Here is a 10,839-nt window from a genome sequence, read left to right as displayed (position 1 = left end):
AAGGGTCCTGTGTTAGCATGTAGCTGCTCAAAGGCTGAGCAGGCAGTCCCACTTCACTGTCCAGTGACAGCATGCCAGTGTGCCTCAGTGTTAGGGACGGCTTCAACACATCAGAAAATGAAACAACTGCAAAATTTTTGAGGCCTAGAAAATTAAAGTCTTATATTTAAAGAAAGTATAGTGAATTTTTATCCTGATCCTTTCAAAAAAATTTGAATTAAGGCTTCTGAAATTAACATTGATAAATCAAATACAGCCTAAATACATAGGTAGTATATGCTTTTAGTAAAATACTTTAAATAATACAATCTTAAAATCTCTTTTACGTACTCATTTATTTTCATCTCTTTCTTGCTTATAAAAAGTAAGAACAAGAAAAAACAGTGTACTACCAAGTGGTTATTGTATTAATGAAAATGGAGATACAGTTTTATGATTGCAGTTTTGAGTTAGGGTTCTTCACTTCGCCTTATGGTTGGCAAGAATTTAAACTGTACTCCAGTGCTTTCATCAGTGAAATTATGAATCGGCTTCAAATGAGAATTTAAAGCAGGTTTTTAAAATGTGAGTCCTTTGAGAAGGGAGTTGGTCTTTGAAAATTTAAAATATTAAATAGAAATAAATATACTTGGTTGATTACAAGAGATAAACAAACTCCATTGTTATTCCTTAAAAACTCAAGCTGAAAACTTTGATGTGGCACTGAAGAACACTCAGAAATTGTTCTGTCATGCACTGAAATATGGTTTTCCTTAAGAGAGAACTGTCTTTAGAGACTGATCTTGTTTATTCTTCAGGGAAAAAGAATCCTGGTCCTTAATTACGTATAAATGATTTAACTAATACATATTTGCAAAGTGCTTTAGAAGGTTAATTTCAATATTTATGTAGAAGATTCTCTCAAGACAAAGGATTATAACACAAAATTTTAACTCTATTTTGAAGACATATTTCATTTTAATCTAAGCCAGATTCTCATTGTTTAGTTAACATTAAGGTAGCAGGAGGTTCACCATTATGTGAAACTGATTCAGTAATTATTAATAGACATATCCTACAGTCCTGTCCTCTTGAGCACTACATAAATAAAAATAAGTAATTATTTCCATGTCACAGCTTCTAGAATTTCCAGAAACTGAAAACTATAAGTGAATACTCTCTTCTGTTTCTCCATTTTTTGGCTAATCTTTCTTTTCCTGAAGATCCCCTGTTTGACCTCTTTTTCATTCCCCTTCATAAGACAGTGTTCCACAATACTAAAAACTAGCAGAAACCCTCTTGTTCAAATGTGCTTCTACATTGGAAAAAAATTACTTGCTTATGTCTGAAGAGGAACCTGTCATTATAATCCAAATCTATCTTCTGAACCTAAGAACTGTTATATTGCATTAAACCAGAGGCCAGCATGACCTGCATTACCTTTTCAGCTGTGTCAAAAGTAGATATTTATGAAAGGGTAAAAGAACAAAAGAAGCACATAAATATACTCTATGCAATATATTTACTGCCTTCAACAACCTGCAGTTTCAACTGAAGTATTTGTCACCACAAATTTCCAGGTAGAAGAGCCTCTATGGATTTCTTTCCTATGATTTATTTGTCCAGTCTTTTCAGGCCCATGCAAATAAACTTGGTATTCACAACAGTGGTGGCAAAGAATTCAACTCCTTAATTACAGGTCAACTTATTTTACTTGCTTTGCATCTGTTACTTGGTAGGTTCATTTGATTTTCCTATTTCTTTTACTGAAATGGAGAACGAAGAGCTAATACCTTTTCTTTTTCACTAAGTGACATTTAGCTCCCTTTAATGACTTTCAGACTAAAAAAAATCCAAGTTTGTTTACTATATGAAGAAATTTCTAAATAATTTCATACACTTAATCACTCTTACTGCCCTTCTGACATTTCTGAAATTGATTTAAGGTTCAACTGGACTGCATATAATCCTAAGTGTGGACAGGCAGACTTGGAGTCAGTAGTAGCATGGTAGTTCTCTCAGTTTCTTCTCTTTTTCTTCCTAGCAGTTCCTAAGATAAAATTTTCCTTTTCCCTACATCTTAAGAAAAGGGGAGACAGTGATTTCTCATTCATCTGAGAAGATAAATGCAGCATTAAAACAGCCACAAGGATTCCTGTTTTCTAGGAAGTAATTATGGGAGGCTATAAATTATTCAATAGAATCATTAGGGGTTGAACATCTTAAGTTCCTGATGGAATAAGCTACTCTCTTGCACTCAGACAACTTATACTACCAACTTAGGGCACAGGTAGATACATTGAGGTATGATATCTTAGTGCCTCTGTTATGATCCAATTAGTGAGAGATGCCTCTGCCCAAATTAAGTTGGAAATGAGATCATATGCTGAAGTCAATAGTAAGAATTTTTCTTACCAGTATATGTGAGGTAGAGAGATAGAAATAAATAGAAAAGGTAGGGGGTTGGGGTGGGGGAAGAGAGAGAAATAGAAAGAGATCAAGTGTCCCATGCTCAGTCTTCCTCTTTTGAGTTGATGGGTTTCTCGAGTTGGTGTTTGCGATCTCCCCCTCTGGAATACTTTTACCAAGGCCAAGCTGATTTCAGCACAGTTGCCAAGTTGTCTTTCCTTGTCCAGCATCAGTGATACAGTCTTCTCCTCCAGCTTTGTTTACCTCCTCCTACATCTGAGATAACAGTCAGACAATAGTACCACATTTATCTTATCTCAAGGCATATCTGAGGGGGAGCTTCAGTGGTCACAGGTGCCATCTGTCCCATAACTTGGGGTGATCTTTGTTTGATCAGTGATATGTTTATGAGCAGTTACTTCTTTACACAGTTTGCCACATTGGGATTTTTGTCTGGATGAGTTAACCAGGATGTGGTAACCAAACCTTACCTCCTCAGACCTGGAGTTAGTGCCATCCTGTTGCTCCCTTCTGTGGCTTATCTCATGGCAAAGTCCTTCCGTGGCCTTAACAGTGTTTGAGACAGGCAACTGTGCTCTTTAATTCCTTACAAGTCTCACAAAAAGTTTCCAGGTTAGGAGGTAAGGAACAGAAGTATCTCCAGAATTCTACTGACATGTAATTTTAGAAGAGGTGATTAACTCATTGAAATAAATTAAACTTCTCTTAACTCTGGGACAAATTTGTTTTAGAAGACACTCAGTATCATTGGTCCATTCCCCTGTGCCGTCCACTGAAGAAGTGCAGAACACTCTGTTTCTGCTCCCCAGAGTTAGTAAGTCATCTAAAAAAAAAATACTAAATGGTGATTAAAGAAAGTGATAGAATCATCAGCTCTGTGGATCTCATATTTAACCCCAGTTTGTAACTCTGAACCTGAAATACATTCTGGGCTTCCCTGTAGAGCCAACCCCTTTGAACACCTAAGCATGCAATTATTAACAGTTGCCCAGAAAACTAGCTGGCAGGTTTGATGTGAAATATAATGGAAAGCTTTTACTGTTTTATAATAATTCTGAGTACAGAATAATCAAGATAAGAAAAACTGATCCTTTGATGAATAAAAATTAATCAGTGAGTCATCTCAGCTGTAACATATGAGCTATTTTTAAATGATCAAACAATAGCAGATACTAAACATGGGATTTGGTATTTTCCTTTGTTAATCAGTACGTTAGAGTATAATTTGTTTTAATCTCATTAATTCAATGACCCTTGTACCTAAAAACACCTTGTACCTAAAATCATGTTCTTACAAGCGTGTTATGTGCAACACCTTTTAACACATCTCTTCCAGTCCTTGTTATCACAGTGGAAGTTCACAAGAAAACTAATGGTTAAATGCCCCTCTATAGCCTACTCATCAAGAGTATGATGAGAAAGAAACTATTCACTCACACTTGGCAACTGAGAAAATTGAAACTCGTTATTATGTAACTTTATGACAAATGAGGTTTTTCCTCCAGGAATTCCTCTACCAACAAATACAGTTTACTTCTTTTCAGAGAGGTATCTATTTTATTTTTAGCAAAAGTCTTGGGAAGTGCATCAATAAATGCAGCTTGTGGACAAGCGTTTAGAAATAGATAGAATTTCTCATCCTATTACTATGTCACATTAAGCTTGATCAAAAATTTTACTGAGAACACAAGGATTGCCCAAACTGAGATGTAATATGGGATTTTGTGCAGGAAAGACTTTCCATTTCTTCAAACCATAAACAAAGTGAATAAAAGACAGTGGAATGGGGTCTTACACTCACAGTTGCTATGACCTAATTCTCTCAAGTCTTATCAAGCCTCTTGCACATTCAAATAATAAAATAATTGTGGTTTAATTTTTCACCAGGAGCTGTAGTTTCAATACAGCACTATGAAAGATGAAAGAGAAAATTTTTATTCTCAGGCATTGCTGAGTATCCTGAGCTGGTGAGGATTATATCAACACTTTGTTCTCTTCCTCTGGGGCTTCCTTCTCTCTTACTTGTGGATTACCTTTCTACCTTGTATGAGTAATTAAGTTACAAGATTTACCAGCCTCTCTTCTTGCATAGGAAAATGTGCTAGTTCAGGAATTCAGGAGTTACTTGTATGGCCAATGTAGAGGCTTGTTGTTCCCAAAAATTCAAAGTATACTAAGCAGGATGTAAACAATATTTGCTTTCTTTGAAGAGGTAAAACAGCACACTGAATTAGATTGACCAGTGACAATATATAACATTTTGTAACAAAGTTAAATGGAAGTTTGTATACAACAAATAATATCCATGCAATAAATAGAGGTTTGTTGTATAATTTCAGAAACAGGGCTCAGTAAAACCTGTGAAAATAGCAAAATTTGCAAGATAAGAACAAAGGAAGTAGGACAGACAGTAGACATACCTTGTGAAACAGGGGTCATGCTCTAGAAGCAGTTGGAAAGATATCTAATGGACACACAAGAAGTCCTTGTCTTAAAATTAAGTTAGTCTTTATGAGGACCAGATGAGATCACAGCCTTATTTTTGTGGAAGGGGATAGGACTAGAAAAAAATCAACAATGAATGAAAAAGTATGGGGAAGAAAGATGATGTTCACTTTGTGTCAGGTTTCCCTCAAACCTGATCACTAAGACCATCAAGGTCCACAACCATCAGTGCTAAACACAGCAACATCTCTAAGGTACTCTACCTTCACATCTGGTGCGGGGTACCATTGGTAGGGGCCAACTGTTTGGAAAGGTAATGACAATGAGTGATGAACAAGACCTAACCATTGGCTGATACTGTTACTGACTGAAGTAAATCTAAACGTCCTTTGGAGGAAAAATTAGAAGAAAAATAACAACCAATCAAAGGGATGCAAATGTGACCACTCATCACCTTTCATGATGAAACTGATGCCTAGACAGTCTCTGAACAATCATTACTTTGGAAAGACTCTAAGATTTATTGCTGAACGTGATGTACTATGGCATGGAATATCCCTTTGATCTCTTGGGGTCAGTTGTACACCCTCTTGCCCAACCCCAACCTACTCTCTGGGAGGCAGTGTGAGAAACAAAAAAGGACTTGAACTCTGTGCAAACACTGTTCAGCAACTGTGAAAACTGCGTTATCAGTGCTAGTTTAGCCACAAAATGAGAACACAACACAACAGGGGCTGCTATGAAGAAAATTAACCTTCACCACAGTTAGACCCATATATATTGAGTTGCAACAACTGTAAACTCCTTATTGTTCAATTTGATTTATTTCTACATTACTAGGGAGAGAAATGCTATTTGAGAAATTTTTATCAGAAGTCCTTGCTTAGTCTATCATTCCTACTGTAGGAGCTGTTCTATAGTCTTGGTCGTTTTCTTTTGAATCTCTGTATTCTCTTCAGTGTTCTAGACCTGGGAACATAGACTTGGGGAAACAAAACTATCCATTGTAATGAAGATGTATTCAAAATTTGGATCTGCACAGTAGTGCAACAATATTCCTTAGGTTTATTTTATATTCATTTCCCAATAACTTCAAACATACACTTTGATTTTTTAATTGTCACTGATTATTATACTTGTATAAGAGACCTTTCTATTATAGCCCTAAGTAGCACTCTTGAGTGATAATGATCAACTCAGAGAAAATTTCTTACATGAATCAGGAATGTTCCCCCCTCATGTGCACCACTTGACATTTAACAACACAAAATATCACTTTCTATTTTACTGTCCAATCACACAATTTAAGAACCATTAACCATTGTGATCCTTAACCTTTTCTTCACCACCTTAAATTATCATAATGTTTTTAACCAAATCACCTCAGTAGTCTCTCCTTTTCCTAATAATGTTTAATATGTTGAACATGACATCTCCCAGACAAAGTTCCTATGCTCTTCTTAGGATAATCACCTTTTACTTTAAGGACATTTGATCCTGTTCTCTGTTCTAAGTTACTTTTTAGTTATACCAAGATTTTCCCTCTGAAAGAATAATTGCATATATTCTGTAAGTGCCTTGGCAGAGGAATCTGACAAACAAATATGGTTTGAGGAAATTCAGGTAAATATATCATAGAATTGTTAAGGCTGGAAAAGACCTTTAAGATTAAGTTCAACCACCAACCTAGCATCACCTCAGTGTACCTCAAGTGCTGTATCCACATGTTTTTTGAACATTTCCAGGGACAGTGTCTCCATCACTTCCCTGGGCAATCTGCTTGCCAGCCGTTTCCATGAAGAAGTTTTTCCTAATATTCAATTTAAATCTGTCCTGACACAGCTTGAGGCTAGTTATGCTGAGCAATAAGGTCCTCGCTGAACCTCCTTTTCTCAAGGCTAAACAATCCCATTTCCTCAGCTGCTCCTCATCACACTTGTGCTCCAGACCCTTCACCAGCTTCACTGCTCTTCTCTGGACATGCTCCAGCACTACGTCCTTTCTGTAGCGAGGGGTCTAAAACTGAACACAGGATTCGAGATACAGCCTCACCAGTGCCAAGTACAGGGGGACAATCACTGCCCAGGCCCTGCTGGCCATATTATTTCTGATACAAGCCGGGACACTATTGGCCTTCTTGGCCACCTGGGCACACTGACAGCTCATAATCAGACAGCAGTCAACCAGCCTCACCAGATCTTTTTCTGACAGGTAGCTTTCCAGCCACTTGTCCCCAAGACTTTAGTGTTGCATTGGGTGGCTGAATATGCAAATAATCATAATTTCCATGTGTTTGTTGAGTTCTTCAGAGAGTTCTAATACCCTTGCAAGATGAGACTTTTCTTTATGCAAGCAATGCTGATATTTTCCACAGAAGTTATGCTTATTTATTCCTACCAGTTCTACTCTTTGCCATGTCTTATATTTTTTTGCTGATCACTATAATTTTTGATATCTTGCTCCCTGTATATTCATTTACAAAAAAAAAAAGAAAAAAAAAAGGTAAAAATAAAAACCATTATTTAGCAACCCTCTTGGCCTTTAAATAGTTTAAAAACTGAAAAGCTCTTCAGCCTCTCATCTTCGGCTACCTTCTTGTATGACAGTCAAAAAGCATTATTTCAAGTAGAAAAATGTTTCCCAGTTACTTTTACTGTTACTAGTATCATTAGTCACAGAGCACTTACATGGACTAATCAAGTTATCCAAGGCTGAAGTGAGCAAATAGACCAAGAACACATTTACTGAGGTTATAAGAGAGGAAAAAAAAGCTGTATGATGAAGGACCTTGAGGGGAAGTCGTACAAGGAGTGGCTGAGGTCACTTGGTCTGTTCAGCCTGGAGGAGACTGAGGGGAGACCTCATTGCAGTTACAACTTCCTTGGGAGGGGAAGGAAGGCTTGGACACTGATCTCTTCTCTCTGGTGACCAGTGAGACGGGACCTGAGGGAGTGACCTGAAGTTGTGTTAGGGGAGGTTTAGCCTGGATACTAGAAAAAGGTTCTTCACCCAGAGGTTAGTTGGGCACCTAAACAGGCTCCCCAGGGAAATGGTCACAGCACCAAAGCTGACAGAGTTCATGAAACATTGGGATAATACTCTCAGCACATGGTGTGACTCTTGGGGATGGTCCTGTGCAAGGCTAAGAGCTGGATTTGATGATTCTTGTGGATCCTTTCCAACTCAGCATATTTTGTGATATTTCAAACATTTTTCTGACAGAAATCAGTAACAAAAAGGGTATCAAAGCAAAATGAATTTAAAATTAATTTAAAACTAAATTAAGTCAAAAGATGAATTTTAGGGCTGTATTAAACTACGCAACCAGGAATTTTCATAGGATTTTCAAGCTCAGCAGTTACCTGGTCTCACATATTACACGACAAATAACTGATCTTATAAAAAGATTAGAATATTTTCACTGCCTCATCATTTCAAAGAGCTTGAAATTTGAAAATGAGAATATTTACAAGGTTGAAGAAAAAGCGTATGTCGGAGGTGGACCAATGGAAGCCTACAGAGAATGGAAATAGATGCAGAAAAGCTGCGAAGAAACCTCAGAGGAAGAAGTTTAAGTCCTCTGACAACTGCAGCTGCAAGGGGCTGCCTGAGACCCAGCCACAGAACACAGCCTCACAAACCTCTGTGGAATTCCCCTGTTTGTACTCCAGACCCCTCCTTCCCTTCCTTCCCTAACTCCCAACTCTCCCTATATGGCTGGACATATCCCTGCGGCCAATCCCTCCATTTTCCCTTATCACTGACTCTCAGGATTTGATGGCCCTGGCAAAAATCCCACCCTTGTTCAAGACCCTTCCATGTACCCCTCTATATAAACTGACACCTTGTTTTAATAAACGCCATTTTGTGGGTCACCTATCTGGGTGCTCGCCTCCTATACAAAGTGTGCCCTAGGGTCTTTCGTGGGGACAAACCCCCCCTCGCGTAAGCATACACTTATTTATGTGTTTCATGCATATAAAGTTCCATCCAACTAAGCAAGTTGACCATTTTTCCAACAATTTTGTGAAAAGAAGATTCTTGGCTGTGAGGAGTTGGCTTATAGCACAGGTCATATTTTATTTCTTTTTCAAAGACCCTGGTAAGAAACCAGATTTGAGACATTGGTATGTAGTCTTTCAACCACAGGCAGGTCTCTCAGCATAGACATAAATAATAGTATCACAGAGGGTATCCTACTGTTGTATAAAATCATTTTTGTAAACCCTTATGTTACAGAACAGATGTAGCAACATTTCAAAACACTGAATAAGAAAGGTTTGGAAGCAACCTCATAAATCTTTGATTTCAATGTTCTCCTGCTAAATGTAGTCATAAAATATAATCTCACTCAAATATCTACTGTTAAGGCAAGTGAGATAAAGACAAAGCTATGTACTTTGCCAAGTCTGTGTTAGGTACTTTAAAGTATCCAGCTGGTTTGGGAACAGACAAAATCCACTGGTATATTTGTTGCAAAGTAGAACGAGAATGTTACCAAAGGAAACCTGTAGGTCCCTGTCGAAGCACAAGGCAGCTGGGAGAAAAATTGAATTGATACAGCAGATTAAGCTAATAGCTTGGTTTCAAGCATCTGACATTTTTGTTATTTGTGTATAATTAAGTTTGGCTGGGAAATAAACAGACAAACAAAAACCCCAAAAAACCCCCGCAAACCCCCCCCCCCCCCAAAAAAAAAAAAAAGGAAAATAAGCACCCTGTATTTTCAAAAGCTTCTGACATGTAAATGGTGGAATGGTTTTCTTCTTTATGGTGAAGTTTATGTGAATGGAATGCTGAGAAGTTATTACTGAAACAACCACATGTACAAGATCAGATTGTTTAATTACAAAGAAATGAGAAATATCATCACTTATCTGCCCATGCATTGCTGCCTGGATGTTCATTTAGTTTGATCATTGTTCTGTAATCACTTGACTTTCAAGTACACTACAGGATCCACCAATTTTTTTTTCTACTGTCTACCTTGGACTCTTTTACTAACATGCTTGGAAAGATAGGTCCAACATTTGATTCTGTTCCTTCATGTTAATTTTCTTCATGATGCACTTTACAGCAATTTCTATCTTTTACTTTGTCATTTAGATAAACTGCCTACTCATTGCTTGGAAGGGTGTAGATTTTGCCAAGTAAAAACATGACTTCATAGAAAAAGCTGTCAAGCATTGGAACAGGCTGCCCAGGGAAGTGATTGAGTCACCATTTGTGAAGACATGCAGATGAGACACTTAGGGATGTGGTTTAAGTGGTGGACTTGGCAGTGCTGGGTTAAGTCCCTCTGAGTCATCACCACAGAGGCTTAAAAAGGCAGAAACTACTAAGGGGGTGTTGGACTCTTACAGAGAAAGGGAAGCTTGTTGTAAAAGAGAAGGAAACTTTGTGACTTAGTAATATCTACTATAATACAGAGCCTTCGTTTCAACCTTGTTTTCCCCCTTCTCTTTTACTCATATTTCTCCCTACTTTGCTTTAAAGCCAGAGTTTAAAATGGCCTGTCAGGAACAAAAGTCATATTTATACAAAGCTTGGAAAGAGAATAACAAAACAGATGACCATATTGAAACAAGCATAAAGAGAATGAGAAGGAAATGCAGTGTTCTGCAAAATAGCAAGACAGACAAACATTGGTGACCTTCATACAAACTGTCTCTAAAGTAGTTGAAATTACACCAGAATGTTTATTTTTAATTTTGTTCTCTAATAAAGCAGCAGCATTATCCAATCTCAAAAAAGTCATCTCTATTTACTCAGCTGTATTATTGCCATTAATCATTGATACAGAACTATAAATCTGTACAATGTTTTACAACTAGAGACTTAAAAGAGTTCAGATAAATAAGACAAATTATATACTGATAAAACAGCACCTGGGAGATTCAGGAGGTATTACAACAGAAGAAAAAAAAAATATATTTCCAGTGAAGTATTTCCAAGAGGGGTTAAAAGAAAAGGATATTTTTCAGT

This window comes from Myiozetetes cayanensis, unplaced genomic scaffold (genome assembly GCF_022539395.1).
Source record: "Myiozetetes cayanensis isolate MyiCay16 unplaced genomic scaffold, myiCay2020 scf1, whole genome shotgun sequence".
Lineage (NCBI taxonomy): Eukaryota > Metazoa > Chordata > Aves > Passeriformes > Tyrannidae > Myiozetetes > Myiozetetes cayanensis.
This window is presented reverse-complemented; position numbering follows the sequence as displayed.